The sequence below is a fragment of the Pseudophryne corroboree genome, chromosome 1 (assembly GCF_028390025.1).
Source record: "Pseudophryne corroboree isolate aPseCor3 chromosome 1, aPseCor3.hap2, whole genome shotgun sequence".
In the NCBI taxonomy this organism is placed as follows: Eukaryota; Metazoa; Chordata; class Amphibia; order Anura; family Myobatrachidae; genus Pseudophryne; species Pseudophryne corroboree.
In genome coordinates this window covers 1204578584-1204595152 of record NC_086444.1, presented here as the reverse complement: position 1 = coordinate 1204595152, position 16569 = coordinate 1204578584, and the positions used below count along the sequence as shown (strand labels likewise).

At 45.6% G+C, this 16569-nt stretch overlaps 1 long non-coding RNA gene across 1 annotated transcript in view; it reads left to right on the top strand.

Annotated features, from left to right (window-relative positions):
* LOC135021041 (uncharacterized) overlaps nucleotides 1-16086 on the top strand; it is a 38120-nt gene extending 22034 nt beyond the window's left edge. Inside the window, exon 2 of the long non-coding RNA XR_010218408.1 lies at nucleotides 15618-16086. This is a non-coding gene — a long non-coding RNA (uncharacterized LOC135021041). The remainder of the gene's footprint in view (nucleotides 1-15617) is intronic.
* The last annotated feature ends 483 nt before the right edge of the window (nucleotides 16087-16569 follow it).

Genomic DNA, 16569 nt, shown 5'->3' with positions numbered 1-16569 from the left:
GCTGTGATACTGTAGAAGAGAGTGCAGAGTTTAGTGACTGACGACCACAGTGACCACCAGACAGTGCAGTTGTTTGTTTTATTTAATATATCCGTTCTCTGCCTGAAAAAAACGATACACACAGTGACTCAGTCACATACCATATCTGTGTGCACTGCTCAGCCCAGTGTGCTGCATCAATGTATATATATATCTGACTGTGCTCAGCTCACACAGCTTATAATTGTGGGGGAGACTGGGGAGCACTGCAGTGCCAGTTATAGGTTATAGCAGGAGCCAGGAGTACATAATATTATATTAAAATTAAACAGTGCACACTTTTGCTGCAGGAGTGCCACTGCCAGTGTGACTAGTGACCAGTGACCTGACCACCAGTATATATAATATTAGTAGTATACTATCTCTTTATCAACCAGTCTATATTAGCAGCAGACACAGTACAGTGCGGTAGTTCACGGCTGTGGCTACCTCTGTGTCGGCACTCGGCAGCCCGTCCATAATTGTATATACCACCTAACCGTGGTTTTTTTTTCTTTCTTTATAGTCATACTAGTTACGAGTATACTATCTCTTTATCAACCAGTCTATATTAGCAGCAGACACAGTACAGTGCGGTAGTTCACGGCTGTGGCTACCTCTGTGTCGGCACTCGGCAGCCCGTCCATAATTGTATATACCACCTAACCGTGGTTTTTTTTTTCTTTCTTTATACATACATACTAGTTACGAGTATACTATCTCTTTATCAACCAGTCTATATTAGCAGCAGACACAGTACAGTGCGGTAGTTCACGGCTGTGGCTACCTCTGTGTCGGCACTCGGCAGCCCGTCCATAATTGTATATACCACCTAACCGTGGTTTTTTTTTCTTTCTTTATACATACATACTAGTTACGAGTATACTATCTCTTTATCAACCAGTCTATATTAGTAGCAGACACAGTACAGTGCGGTAGTTCACGGCTGTGGCTACCTCTGTGTCGGCACTCGGCAGCCCGTCCATAATTGTATATACCACCTAACCGTGGTTTTTTTTTCTTTCTTTATACATACAAACTAGTTACGAGTATACTATCTCTTTATCAACCAGTCTATATATTAGCAGCAGACACAGTACAGTGCGGTAGTTCACGGCTGTGGCTACCTCTGTGTCGGCACTCGGCAGCCCGTCCATAATTGTATATACCACCTAACCGTGGTTTTTTTTTCTTTCTTTATACATACATACTAGTTACGAGTATACTATCTCTTTATCAACCAGTCTATATTAGCAGCAGACACAGTACAGTGCGGTAGTTCACGGCTGTGGCTACCTCTGTGTCGGCACTCGGCAGCCCGTCCATAATTGTATATACCACCTAACCGTGGTTTTTTTTTCTTTCTTTATACATACATACTAGTTACGAGTATACTATCTCTTTATCAACCAGTCTATATATTAGCAGCAGACACAGTACAGTGCGGTAGTTCACGGCTGTGGCTACCTCTGTGTCGGCACTCGGCAGCCCGTCCATAATTGTATATACCACCTAACCGTGGTTTTTTTTTCTTTCTTTATAGTCATACTAGTTACGAGTATACTATCTCTTTATCAACCAGTCTATATTAGCAGCAGACACAGTACAGTGCGGTAGTTCACGGCTGTGGCTACCTCTGTGTCGGCACTCGGCAGCCCGTCCATAATTGTATATACCACCTAACCGTGGTTTTTTTTTCTTTCTTTATACATACATACTAGTTACGAGTATACTATCTCTTTATCAACCAGTCTATATTAGCAGCAGACACAGTACAGTGCGGTAGTTCACGGCTGTGGCTACCTCTGTGTCGGCACTCGGCAGCCCGTCCATAATTGTATATACCACCTAACCGTGGTTTTTTTTTCTTTCTTTATACATACATACTAGTTACGAGTATACTATCTCTTTATCAACCAGTCTATATATTAGCAGCAGACACAGTACAGTGCGGTAGTTCACGGCTGTGGCTACCTCTGTGTCGGCACTCGGCAGCCCGTCCATAATTGTATATACCACCTAACCGTGGTTTTTTTTTCTTTCTTTATACATACATACTAGTTACGAGTATACTATCTCTTTATCAACCAGTCTATATATTAGCAGCAGACACAGTACAGTGCGGTAGTTCACGGCTGTGGCTACCTCTGTGTCGGCACTCGGCAGCCCGTCCATAATTGTATATACCACCTAACCGTGGTTTTTTTTTCTTTCTTTATACATACATACTAGTTACGAGTATACTATCTCTTTATCAACCAGTCTATATTAGCAGCAGACACAGTACAGTGCGGTAGTTCACGGCTGTGGCTACCTCTGTGTCGGCACTCGGCAGCCCGTCCATAATTGTATATACCACCTAACCGTGGTTTTTTTTTCTTTCTTTATACATACATACTAGTTACGAGTATACTATCTCTTTATCAACCAGTCTATATATTAGCAGCAGACACAGTACAGTGCGGTAGTTCACGGCTGTGGCTACCTCTGTGTCGGCACTCGGCAGCCCGTCCATAATTGTATATACCACCTAACCGTGGTTTTTTTTTCTTTCTTTATACATACATACTAGTTACGAGTATACTATCTCTTTATCAACCAGTCTATATATTAGCAGCAGACACAGTACAGTGCGGTAGTTCACGGCTGTGGCTACCTCTGTGTCGGCACTCGGCAGCCCGTCCATAATTGTATATACCACCTAACCATGGTTTTTTTTTCTTTCTTTATACATACATACTAGTTACGAGTATACTATCTCTTTATCAACCAGTCTATATTAGCAGCAGACACAGTACAGTGCGGTAGTTCACGGCTGTGGCTACCTCTGTGTCGGCACTCGGCAGCCCGTCCATAATTGTATATACCACCTAACCGTGGTTTTTTTTTCTTTCTTTATACATACATACTAGTTACGAGTATACTATCTCTTTATCAACCAGTCTATATATTAGCAGCAGACACAGTACAGTGCGGTAGTTCACGGCTCTGGCTACCTCTGTGTCGGCACTCGGCAGCCCGTCCATAATTGTATATACCACCTAACCGTGGTTTTTCTTTCTTTCTTTATACATACATACTAGTTACGAGTATACTATCTCTTTATCAACCAGTCTATATTAGCAGCAGACACAGTACAGTACGGTAGTTCACGGCTGTGGCTACCTCTGTGTCTGCACTCGGCAGGCAGTCCATAATTGTATACTAGTATCCATCTCCATTGTTTACCTGAGGTGCCTTTTAGTTGTGCCTATTAAAATATGGAGAACAAAAATGTTGAGGTTCCAAAATTAGGGAAAGATCAAGATCCACTTCCACCTCGTGCTGAAGCTGCTGCCACTAGTCATGGCCGAGACGATGAAATGCCAGCAACGTCGTCTGCCAAGGCCGATGCCCAATGTCATAGTACAGAGCATGTCAAATCCAAAACACCAAATATCAGAAAAAAAAGGACTCCAAAACCTAAAATAAAATTGTCGGAGGAGAAGCGTAAACTTGCCAATATGCCATTTACGACACGGAGTGGCAAGGAACGGCTGAGGCCCTGGCCTATGTTCATGGCTAGTGGTTCAGCTTCACATGAGGATGGAAGCACTCAGCCTCTCGCTAGAAAAATGAAAAGACTCAAGCTGGCAAAAGCAGCACAGCAAAGAACTGTGCATTCTTCGAAATCCCAAATCCACAAGGAGAGTCCAATTGTGTCGGTTGCGATGCCTGACCTTCCCAACACTGGACGTAAAGAGCATGCGCCTTCCACCATTTGCACGCCCCCTGCAAGTGCTGGAAGGAGCACCCGCAGTCCAGTTCCTGATAGTCAGATTGAAGATGTCAGTGTTGAAGTACACCAGGATGAGGAGGATATGGGTGTTGCTGGCGCTGGGGAGGAAATTGACCAGGAGGATTCTGATGGTGAGGTGGTTTGTTTAAGTCAGGCACCCGGGGAGACACCTGTTGTCCGTGGGAGGAATATGGCCGTTGACATGCCAGGTGAAAATACCAAAAAAATCAGCTCTTCGGTGTGGAGGTATTTCACCAGAAATGCGGACAACAGGTGTCAAGCCGTGTGTTCCCTTTGTCAAGCTGTAATAAGTAGGGGTAAGGACGTTAACCACCTCGGAACATCCTCCCTTATACGTCACCTGCAGCGCATTCATAATAAGTCAGTGACAAGTTCAAAAACTTTGGGTGACAGCGGAAGCAGTCCACTGACCAGTAAATCCCTTCCTCTTGTAACCAAGCTCACGCAAACCACCCCACCAACTCCCTCAGTGTCAATTTCCTCCTTCCCCAGGAATGCCAATAGTCCTGCAGGCCATGTCACTGGCAATTCTGACGAGTCCTCTCCTGCCTGGGATTCCTCCGATGCATCCTTGCGTGTAACGCCTACTGCTGCTGGCGCTGCTGTTGTTGCCGCTGGGAGTCGATGGTCATCCCAGAGGGGAAGTCGTAAGCCCACTTGTACTACTTCCAGTAAGCAATTGACTGTTCAACAGTCCTTTGCGAGGAAGATGAAATATCACAGCAGTCATCCTACTGCAAAGCGGATAACTGAGGCCTTGACAACTATGTTGGTGTTAGACGTGCGTCCGGTATCCGCCGTTAGTTCACAGGGAACTAGACAATTTATTGAGGCAGTGTGCCCCCGTTACCAAATACCATCTAGGTTCCACTTCTCTAGGCAGGCGATACCGAGAATGTACACGGACGTCAGAAAAAGACTCACCAGTGTCCTAAAAAATGCAGTTGTACCCAATGTCCACTTAACCACGGACATGTGGACAAGTGGAGCAGGGCAGGGTCAGGACTATATGACTGTGACAGCCCACTGGGTAGATGTATGGACTCCCGCCGCAAGAACAGCAGCGGCGGCACCAGTAGCAGCATCTCGCAAACGCCAACTCTTTCCTAGGCAGGCTACGCTTTGTATCACCGCTTTCCAGAATACGCACACAGCTGAAAACCTCTTACGGCAACTGAGGAAGATCATCGCGGAATGGCTTACCCCAATTGGACTCTCCTGTGGATTTGTGGCATCGGACAACGCCAGCAATATTGTGTGTGCATTAAATATGGGCAAATTCCAGCACGTCCCATGTTTTGCACATACCTTGAATTTGGTGGTGCAGAATTTTTTAAAAAACGACAGGGGCGTGCAAGAGATGCTGTCGGTGGCCAGAAGAATTGCGGGACACTTTCGGCGTACAGGCACCACGTACAGAAGACTGGAGCACCACCAAAAACTACTGAACCTGCCCTGCCATCATCTGAAGCAAGAAGTGGTAACGAGGTGGAATTCAACCCTCTATATGCTTCAGAGGTTGGAGGAGCAGCAAAAGGCCATTCAAGCCTATACAATTGAGCACGATATAGTAGGTGGAATGCACCTGTCTCAAGCGCAGTGGAGAATGATTTCAACGTTGTGCAAGGTTCTGATGCCCTTTGAACTTGCCACACGTGAAGTCAGTTCAGACACTGCCAGCCTGAGTCAGGTCATTCCCCTCATCAGGCTTTTGCAGAAGAAGCTGGAGACATTGAAGGAGGAGCTAACACGGAGCGATTCCGCTAGGCATGTGGGACTTGTGGATGGAGCCCTTAATTCGCTTAACAAGGATTCACGGGTGGTCAATCTGTTGAAATCAGAGCACTACATTTTGGCCACCGTGCTCAATCCTAGATTTAAAGCCTACCTTGGATCTCTCTTTCCGGCAGACACAAGTCTGCTGGGGTTGAAAGACCTGCTGGTGACAAAATTGTCAAGTCAAGCGGAACGCGACCTGTCAACATCTCCTCCTTCACATTCTCCCGCAACTGGGGGTGCGAGGAAAAGGCTCAGAATTCCGAGCCCACCCGCTGGCGGTGATGCAGGGCAGTCTGGAGCGACTGCTGATGCTGACATCTGGTCCGGACTGAAGGACCTGACAACGATTACGGGCCCTCATTCCGAGTTGTTCGCTCGCAAGGCGAATGTAGCAGAGTTACACACGCTAAGCCGCCGCCTACTGGGAGTGAATCTTAGCTTCTTAAAATTGCGACCGACGTAGGCGCAATATTGCGATTACAAACGAGTTAGCAGTTTCAGAGTAGCTCCAGACTTACTCTGCCTGTGCGATCAGTTCAGTGCTTGTCGTTCCTGGTTGACGTCACAAACACACCCAGCGTTCGCCCAGGCACTCCCACCGTTTCTCCGGCCACTCCTGCGTTTTTTCCGGAAACGGTAGCGTTTTCAGCCACACGCCCATGAAACGCCGTGTTTCCGCCCAGTAACACCCATTTCCTGTCAATCACATTACGTTCGCCGGAGCGAAGAAAAAGCCGTGAGTAAAAATACTTTCTTCATAGTAAAGTTACTTGGCGCAGTCGCAGTGCGAATATTGCGCATGCGTACTAAGCGGATTTTCACTGCGATGCGATGAAAAATACCGAGCGAACAACTCGGAATGAGGGCCACGGACATGTCGTCTACTGTCACTGCATATGATTCTCTCAACATTGATAGAATGGTGGAGGATTATATGAGTGACCGCATCCAAGTAGGCACGTCACACAGTCCGTACGTATACTGGCAGGAAAAAGAGGCAATTTGGAGGCCCTTGCACAAACTGGCTTTATTCTACCTAAGTTGCCCTCCCACAAGTGTGTACTCCGAAAGAGTGTTTAGTGCCGCCGCTTACCTTGTCAGCAATCGGCGTACGAGGTTACATCCAGAAAATGTGGAGAAGATGATGTTCATTAAAATGAATTATAATCAATTCCTCCGCGGAGACATTGACCAGCAGCAATTGCCTCCACAAAGTACACAGGGAGCTGAGATGGTGGATTCCAGTGGGGACGAATTGATAATCTGTGAGGAGGGGGATGTACACGTGATATATCGGAGGGTGATGATGAGGTGGACATCTTGCCTCTGTAGAGCCAGTTTGTGCAAGGAGAGATTAATTGCTTCTTTTTTGGGGGGGTCCAAACCAACCCGTCATATCAGTCACAGTCGTGTGGCAGACCCTGTCACTGAAATGATGGGTTGGTTAAAGTGTGCATGTCCTGTTTTGTTTATACAACATAAGGGTGGGTGGGAGGGCCCAAGGACAATTCCATCTTGCACCTCTTTTTTCTTTTCTTTTTCTTTGCATCATGTGCTGATTGGGGAGGGTTTTTTGGAAGGGACATCCTGCGTGACACTGCAGTGCCACTCCTAAATGGGCCCGGTGTTTGTGTCGGCCACTAGGGTCGCTAATCTTACTCACACAGTCAGCTACCTCATTGCGCCTCTTTTTTTCTTTGCGTCATGTGCTGTTTGGGGAGGGTTTTTTGGAAGGGACATCCTGCGTGACACTGCAGTGCCACTCCTAGATGGGCCCGGTGTTTGTGTCGGCCACTAGGGTCGCTAATCTTACTCACACAGCTACCTCATTGCGCCTCTTTTTTTCTTTGCGTCATGTGCTGTTTGGGGAGGGTTTTTTGGAAGGGACATCCTGCGTGACACTGCAGTGCCACTCCTAGATGGGCCCGGTGTTTGTGTCGGCCACTAGGGTCGCTAATCTTACTCACACAGCTACCTCATTGCGCCTCTTTTTTTCTTTGCGTCATGTGCTGTTTGGGGAGGGTTTTTTGGAAGGGCCATCCTGCGTGACACTGCAGTGCCACTCCTAGATGGGCCCGGTGTTTGTGTCGGCCACTAGGGTCGCTAATCTTACTCACACAGCTACCTCATTGCGCCTCTTTTTTTCTTTGCGTCATGTGCTGTTTGGGGAGGGTTTTTTGGAAGGGACATCCTGCGTGACACTGCAGTGCCACTCCTAGATGGGCCCGGTGTTTGTGTCGGCCACTAGGGTCGCTTATCTTACTCACACAGCGACCTCGGTGCAAATTTTAGGACTAAAAATAATATTGTGAGGTGTGAGGTATTCAGAATAGACTGAAAATGAGTGTAAATTATGGTTTTTGAGGTTAATAATACTTTGGGATCAAAATGACCCCCAAATTCTATGATTTAAGCTGTTTTTTAGTGTTTTTTGAAAAAAACACCCGAATCCAAAACACACCCGAATCCGACAAAAAAAATTCGGTGAGGTTTTGCCAAAACGCGTTCGAACCCAAAACACGGCCGCGGAACCGAACCCAAAACCAAAACACAAAACCCGAAAAATTTCAGGCGCTCATCTCTAATAGTAATGCAAATAAAACATCAAAAAAAGGTGCCAGACTTTAGCATAGCTGGCCGGGAGCTGCCAGCTGACTCATACCAGGCATCTCCTGCTGTATGGTGTATTGAGGCAAGATGCATTCAAGCAGAGGCAGAGGTCACAGTGTTAGCGGCCGTGTGAGTGCTGTGTGCGGGTGGGTTAAGCAATAATGTTTGGCATATGTGTAAAGGGCATTATGTGTGTCGTGTATAAATGCATTAATATGCAGCAAATGTGTAAGGGACATTATGTGTATAAGGGCATTAATAAAGGTTAGCATAATGAATAAGGCGCATTAGAGTATGTTTATAAGGACATTAATAATGTGTGTCATATGTGTGAGGGCATTACTGTGTTGTTTAGAGATGTGCACCGGAAATTTTTCGGGTTTTGTGTTTTGGTTTTGGGTTCGGTTCCGCGGCCGTGTTTTGGGTTCGAACGCGTTTTGGCAAAATCTCACCGAATTTTTTTTGTCGGATTCGGGTGTGTTTTGGATTCGGGTGTTTTTTTTAAAAAAAACCCCTAAAAAACAGCTTAAATCATAGAATTTGGGGGTCATTTTGATCCCAAAGTATTATTAACCTCAATAACCATAATTTCCACTCATTTTCAGTCTATTCTGAACACCTCACACCTCACAATATTATTTTTAGTCCTAAAATTTGCACAGAGGTCGCTGGATGGCTAAGCTAAGCGACTCAAGTGGCCGACACAAACACCTGGCCCATCTAGGAGTGGCACTGCAGTGTCACGCAGGATGGCCCTTCCAAAAAATACTCCCCAAACAGCACATGACGCAAAGAAGAAAAAAAAGAGGCGCAATGAGGTAGCTGTGTGAGTAAGCTAAGCGACCCTAGTGGCCGACACAAACACCTGGCCCATCTAGGAGTGGCACTGCAGTGTCACGCAGGATGGCCCTTCCAAAAAACACTCCCCAAACAGCACATGACGCAAAGAAAAATTAAAGAAAAAAGAGGTGCAAGATGGAATTGTCCTTTGGCCCTCCCACCCACCCTTATGTTGTATAAACAGGACATGCACACTTTAACCAACCCATCATTTCAGTGACAGGGTCTGCCACACGACTGTGACTGAAATGACGGGTTGGTTTGGACCCCCACCAAAAAAGAAGCAATTAATCTCTCCTTGCACACACTGGCTCTACAGAGGCAAGATGTCCACCTCATCATCATCCTCCGATTCATCACCGTGTACATCCCCCTCCTCACAGATTATCAATTCGTCCCCACTGGAATCCACCATCTCAGCTCCCTGTGTACTTTGTGGAGGCAATTGCTGCTGGTCAATGTCTCCACGGAGGAATTGATTATAATTCATTTTAATGAACATCATCTTCTCCACATTTTCTGGAAGTAACCTCGTACGCCGATTGCTGACAAGGTGAGCGGCGGCACTAAACACTCTTTCGGAGTACACACTTGTGGGAGGGCAACTTAGGTAGAATAAAGCCAGTTTCTGCAAGGGCCTCCAAATTGCCTCTTTTTCCTGCCAGTATACGTACGGACTGACTTACGTGCCTACTTGGATGCGGTCACTCATATAATCCTCCACCATTCTTTCAATGGAGAGAGAATAATATGCAGTGCCAGTAGACGACATGTCCGTAATCGTTGGCAGGTCCTTCAGTCCGGACCAGATGTCAGCATCAGCAGTCGCTCCAGACTGCCCTGCATCACCGCCAGCGGGTGGGCTCGGAATTCTGAGCCTTTTCCTCGCACCCCCAATTGCGGGAGAATGTGAAGGAGGAGCTGTTGACCGATCAAGTTCCACTTGACTTGATAATTTTCCCACCAGCAGGTCTTTGAACCCCTGCAGACTTGTGTCTGCCGGAAAGAGAGATCCAACGTAGGTTTTAAATCTAGGATCGAGCACGGTGGCCAAAATGTAGTGCTCTGATTTCAACAGATTGACCACCCGTGAATCCTGGTTAAGCGAATGAAGGTCTCCATCCACAAGTCCCACATGCCTAGCGGAATCGCTATGTCTTAGCTACTCCTTCAATGTCTCCAGCTTCTTCTGCAAAAGCCTGATGAGGGGAATGACCTGACTCAGGCTGGCAGTGTCTGAACTGACTTCACGTGTGGCAAGTTCAAAAGGTTGCAGAACCTTGCACAACGATGAAATCATTCTCCACTGCGCTTGAGACAGGTGCATTCCACCTACTTTGCCTATATCGTGGCCAGATGTATAGGCTTGAATGGCCTTTTGCTGCTCCTCCATCCTCTGAAGCATATAGAGGGTTGAATTCCACCTCGTTACCACTTCTTGCTTCAGATGATGGCAGGGCAGGTTCAGGCGTTTTTGGTGTTGCTCCAGTCTTCTGTACGTGGTGCTTGTACGCCGAAAGTGTCCCGCAATTCTTCTGGCCACCGACAGCATCTCTTGCACGCCCCTCTCATTTTTTAAATAATTCTGCACCACCAAATTCAAGGTATGTGCAAAACATGGGACGTGCTGGAACTTGCCCAGATATAATGCACGCACAATATTGCTGGCGTTGTCCGATGCCACAAATCCACAGGAGAGTCCAATTGGGGTAAGCCATTCTGCGATGATCTTCCTCAGTTGCCGTAAGAGGTTTTCAGCTGTGTGCGTATTCTGGAAAGCGGTGATACAAAGCGTAGCCTGCCTAGGAAAGAGTTGGCGTTTGCGAGATGCTGCTACTGGTGCCGCCGCTGCTGTTCTTGCGGCGGGAGTCAATACATCTACTCAGTGGGCTGTCACAGTCATATAGTCCTGAGTCTGCCCTGCTCCACTTGTCCACATGTCCGTGGTTAAGTGGACATTGGGTACAACTGCATTTTTTAGGACACTGGTGAGTATTTTTCTGAGGTCTGTGTAAATTTTCGGTATCACCTGCCTAGAGAAATGGAACCTAGATGGTATTTGGTACCTGGGACACAGTACCTCAATCAAGTCTATAGTTGGCTCTGAAGTAATGATGGATACCGGAACCACGTTTCTCACCGCCCAGGATGCCAAGGCCTCAGTTATCCGCTTTGCAGCAGGATGACTGCTGTGATATTTCATCTTCCTCGCAAAGGACTGTTGGACAGTCAATTGCTTGGTGGAAGTAGTAAAAGTGGTCTTACGACTTCCCCTCTGGGATGACCATCGACTCCCAGCAGCAACAACAGCAGCGCCAGCAGCAGTAGGCGTTACACTCAAGGATGCATCGGAGGAATCCCAGGCAGGAGAGGACTCGTCAGAATTGCCAGTGACATGGCCTGCAGGACTATTGGCATTCCTGGGGAAGGAGGAAATTGACACTGAGGGAGTTGGTGGGGTGGTTTGCGTGAGCTTGGTTACAAGAGGAAGGGATTTACTGGTCAGTGGACTGCTTCCGCTGTCGCCCAAAGTTTTTGAACTTGTCACTGACTTATGATGAATGCGCTGCAGGTGACGTATAAGGGAGGATGTTCCGAGGTGGTTAACGTCCTTACCCCTACTTATTACAGCTTGACAAAGGCAACACACGGCTTGACAAATGTTGTCCGCATTTCTGTTGAAATACTTCCACACCGAAGAGCTGATTTTTTTTGTATTTTCACCAGGCATGTCAATGGCCATATTCCTCCCACGGACTACAGGTGTCTCCCCGGGTGCCTGACTTAAACAAACCACCTCACCATCAGAATCCTCCTTGTCAATTTCCTCCCCAGCGCCAGCAACACCCATATCCTCCTCATCCTGGTGTACTTCAACACTGACATCTTCAATCTGACTATCAGGAACTGGACTGCGGGTGCTCCTTCCAGCACTTGCAGGGGGCGTGCAAATGGTGGAAGGCGCATGCTCTTCACGTCCAGTGTTGGGAAGGTCAGGCATCGCAACCGACACAATTGGACTCTCCTTGTGGATTTGTGATTACGAAGAACGCACAGTTCTTTGCTGTGCTTTTGCCAGCTTAAGTCTTTTCATTTTTCTAGCGAGAGGCTGAGTGCTTCCATCCTCATGTGAAGCTGAACCACTAGCCATGAACATAGGCCAGGGCCTCAGCCGTTCCTTGCCACTCCGTGTGGTAAATGGCATATTGGCAAGTTTACGCTTCTCCTCCGACGATTTTAATTTAGATTTTTGAGTCCTTTTTTTACTGATCTTTTGTGTTTTGGATTTTACATGCTCTGTACTATGACATTGGGCATCGGCCTTGGCAGACGACATTGATGGCATTTCATCGTCTCGGCCATGACTAGTGGCAGCAGCTTCAGCACGAGGTGGAAGTGGATCTTGATCTTTCCCTATTTTTGGAACCTCAACATTTTTGTTCTCCATATTTTAATAGGCACAACTAAAAGGAACCTCAGGTAAACAATGGAGATGGATGGATACTAGTATACTTATGGATGACAAGTGACTGACGACACAGAGGTAGCTACAGCCGTGGACTACCGTACTGCGTCTGCTAGTATAGAGATGATAATTAATGATATAAAAAAAATATATATATAACTACTGTAGGTATATATAATATAATGACGGACCTGGTGGACACTGTCAGCAGACTGCTAAACTACTAGTATGAAGAAGATAGAAAAAAAACCCCACCACAGGTAGGTAGGTATACAATTATGGACGAGTGACGACACAGAGGTAGGTACAGCCGTGGCCTACCGTACTGCGTCTGCTAGTATAGATAATATACTAAATATATTACTACTGTAGGTATATAATATAATGACGGACCAGGTGGACACTGTCAGCAGACTCCTAAACTACTAGTATGAAGAAGATAGAAAAAAAAACCCCACCACAGGTAGGTATACAATTATGGACGAGCACTGACGACACAGAGATAGCCACAGCCGTGGACTACCGTACTGCATCTGCTAGTATAGATAATATACTAAATATATTACTACTGTAGGATTATAATGACGGACCTGGTGGACACTGTCAGCAGACTCCTAAACTACTAGTATGAAGAAGATAGAAAAAAAACCCCCACCACAGGTAGGTAGGTATACAATTATGGACGAGCACTGACGACACAGAGATAGACACAGCCGTGGACTACCGTACTGCGTCTGCTAATATAGAGATGATAAAGATGATAGAGATGAAAAAAAAAATATATAACACTACTGTAGGTAAATATTTATATAATATAATGAATGACGGACCTGCTGGACACTGTCAGGAGAATGCGTTTATACTATAGAATAAAAATAAAAAAAACACCACAGGAGTGTTTAACTTTTTCAGGCAGACAATATACTGGTGGTCACTGGCAGCAAAAGTGTGCACTGTACTCCTGCTATAACTGCACCCCAGTCTCCCCCACAATTCAGCTGTGTGAGCAGTGAGCACTCAGCACAGTCAGATATACATAGATGATATATCATGCAGCACACTGAGGCTGAGCACAGATATGGTATGTGACTGTGTATCGTTTTTTTTCAGGCAGAGAACGGATTATACATAAAACTGGTGGTCACTATCAGCAAAACTCTGCACTGTACTGAGTACTCCTAATGCTCCCCAAAATTAGTAAATCAAGTGTCTCTCTAATCTATTCTAAACGGAGAGGACGCCAGCCACGTCCTCTCCCTATCAATCTCAATGCACGTGTGAAAATGGCGGTGACGCGCGGCTCCTTATATAGAATCCGAGTCTCGCGAGAATCCGACAGCGGGATGATGACGTTCGGGCGCGCTCGGGTTAACCGAGCAAGGCGGGAGGATCCGAGTCTGCTCGGACCCGTGCAAAAAAGGCTGAAGTTCGGGCGGGTTCGGATTCCGAGGAACCGAACCTGCTCATCTCTATGTATTATGCATAAAAAAGGCATTACTTATGTATGGCATTATGTGAATAAGGTGCTCTACTGTGTGGTGTAAATATATAAAGGGTACTGCTGTGTGGTCTAATGTGAATAAAGAGCAATTAATTCTAATCTAATGTTAATAAGGGGCACTACTGTGAGGAGTAACGTATATAAGGTAAATTGGTACTACTGTGTGATGTAACATGAATAATATGATATAATGCGAATAAAGTTGCACTACTGTGTGGCATAATTTGAATTGGGAGTACTATTTTGTGGCCATGACCTTCCAAGTAAAAACACGCCCCTTTTTGGGCTGCACAGCGAATGTGTGCACTGTTCCTATTTAGAATACAGGGGGTAGGAATACCAAAATGAGAATTGCTATGGGTGAGGGGTTATGGTGGTGGGAAAGGCGTTCAGGATCAGAGGCAGAACTAGTGGTGGTGCTGGGGGGCACCAGGAAAAATCTTGCCTAGGGCATCATTTTGGTTAGGCCGGCTCTGTCCACACCACTGTCTTTACTGCATCTGAAATAGAATATACTGTATATTATATGTACCAGTAGCCATGTGACTTGTATCATGGTAAATACACCTGTTGAGTGTTCCTAGCGGGAAGGTAATCTACATACTATCTTTATTCATTTCTCTTTTAATAGGTATTTATTAGGAGTTTCATTTACGAAAGACATACTGTATGCTGTATAGTTATTTAAAGTTGTACTCATTAAAGAAACAGCAATATTATTATCATTTTAATAATAATAATAATAATAATACGAAAATAATAAAACAAATGTATAATTTTCTTAATCTCCATAAATTTACCTGACTACAAAAATTAATTCACCCATAACCATATTGGAAACAGTGTGCGCTAAATGAATAACCTCTATAAAATGTTAGTTCAACTTGAAAACAATTCTCAGAAACATGAACTTTTCAGTGATCTTTGACTTGACGGAATCATTTTCCTTTTATTCCCACACATTTCCTCCAAAGACATTTGCATTCACATATTTGTGTCCTTAATTAAATGCAATGATAAAAGCAATGAACTCTTATGTCACATGCACCAGTCAGGTGACCTCTGCGCAGTGGGTTATACATCATTGTTCAGGATGATTGTAACAGAAAGCCTGAATTAGTCATAAAAGCCTGCATCTGATCACACTCATTAAAATGAGTTTTACAGTCACTTATTCTACATGTTAATTGTCTGTTATCAGCTTATACAGTATGTGACTTGTGTGCCTATTATATTGTGTATTGTTACATTGAAATGGATTCATTTCACAGCAAATTATAAGTTAGCAATAGTAACAAAAACAGAGGTGGTAATAATAATAAAATAATAATAATAATAATAATAATAATAATAATAATATAGCTACCGATCCTTTTACCAGTGTTCTAAATATTTGTTTCAAGTATACCTTGTATTGAATTATTTTTTGTGCAATCTTCCATGAGTATAAAGGTAAGGGGGTCATTCCGAGTTGATCGCTCGCTAGCAGTTTTTAGCAGGCAAGCAAACGCTATGCCACCGCCCACTGAGAGTGTATTTTAGCTTAGCAGAAGTGCGAACGGTTGTATCGCAGAGCGCCTGCAAATTTTTTTTTGTCATTTCAGAGTAGCTCAAAACCTACTCAGCGCTTGCAATCACTTCACTTTGAAAAAGCTGCAGAACCTGCAGCGAAACGCGTCAGCTGCCACCCTGATCACCGTTGTTTTGTTGCTGAACCAGTGCCCGGACCATACTGGATGTCCAGAGTTTGCTATTTGGTGGATTCCAACAGGTGTACCAAGGACCATCCCGCAAGTCAAGCTCCGCATACTGGTGAGGATTGAGAATATGCTACCAACTCCCAACTGAAGGATCTTCTATGGGATATTTCTCCCTCCAGCGGCATAAGAAGCGGTAATAACCCTTTTCGGGACTGTGCAATCAGCTCCTAAGCCTGTATAATCTGCCTAAACTGGTGTCCAATTATTTAAAAGGAACGGACATTTCTGGTTCACTAATTCTGCCGGTGGTCACATTGACTTTTAATTGGTTATTAATCAGAGTATTTAATTAAAAATTTTTAATCTGTTTTCATCCAATCCATCTCACTTTTTAATTTTCATTATTAATTGAATTCAGCGCTGCTATCCTTGTTTTCTCTTTGTGTATGTTCAGGTATCAGGATTGACTAATCCTGTTGTTTAGCAGCAGCATTAGAACAACAGCCCATATCGCGCCCGAGCACCGTTCTTGGTATTTCCTATCTGGCGGAGGAGCAGATGCACTGGTGCCATGGGTGCGGGAGGGGTGGGTGAGGGGGGGACCGCGGATGTAGGAGGGTGTCTGCAGATGCTGTGGGTGGAGGGGGGCAGGTGTGGGGGGAGACATATATGGGGGGGTGGATGGTGGAGGGGGTCTGGAGGTGCTGTGGGTGGTGGAGGGGCGAAGGAGTGGGAGCCACGGGTGGTGTAGGGGGTCTGGAGGCACAGCGTGTGGTGGAGGGGTGGAGTGCCGCATGTGGTGGAGGGGAAGGTGCGGAGGTGTGGTGCATTGGGGAGGGGTCTGGAGGCGCTGCGG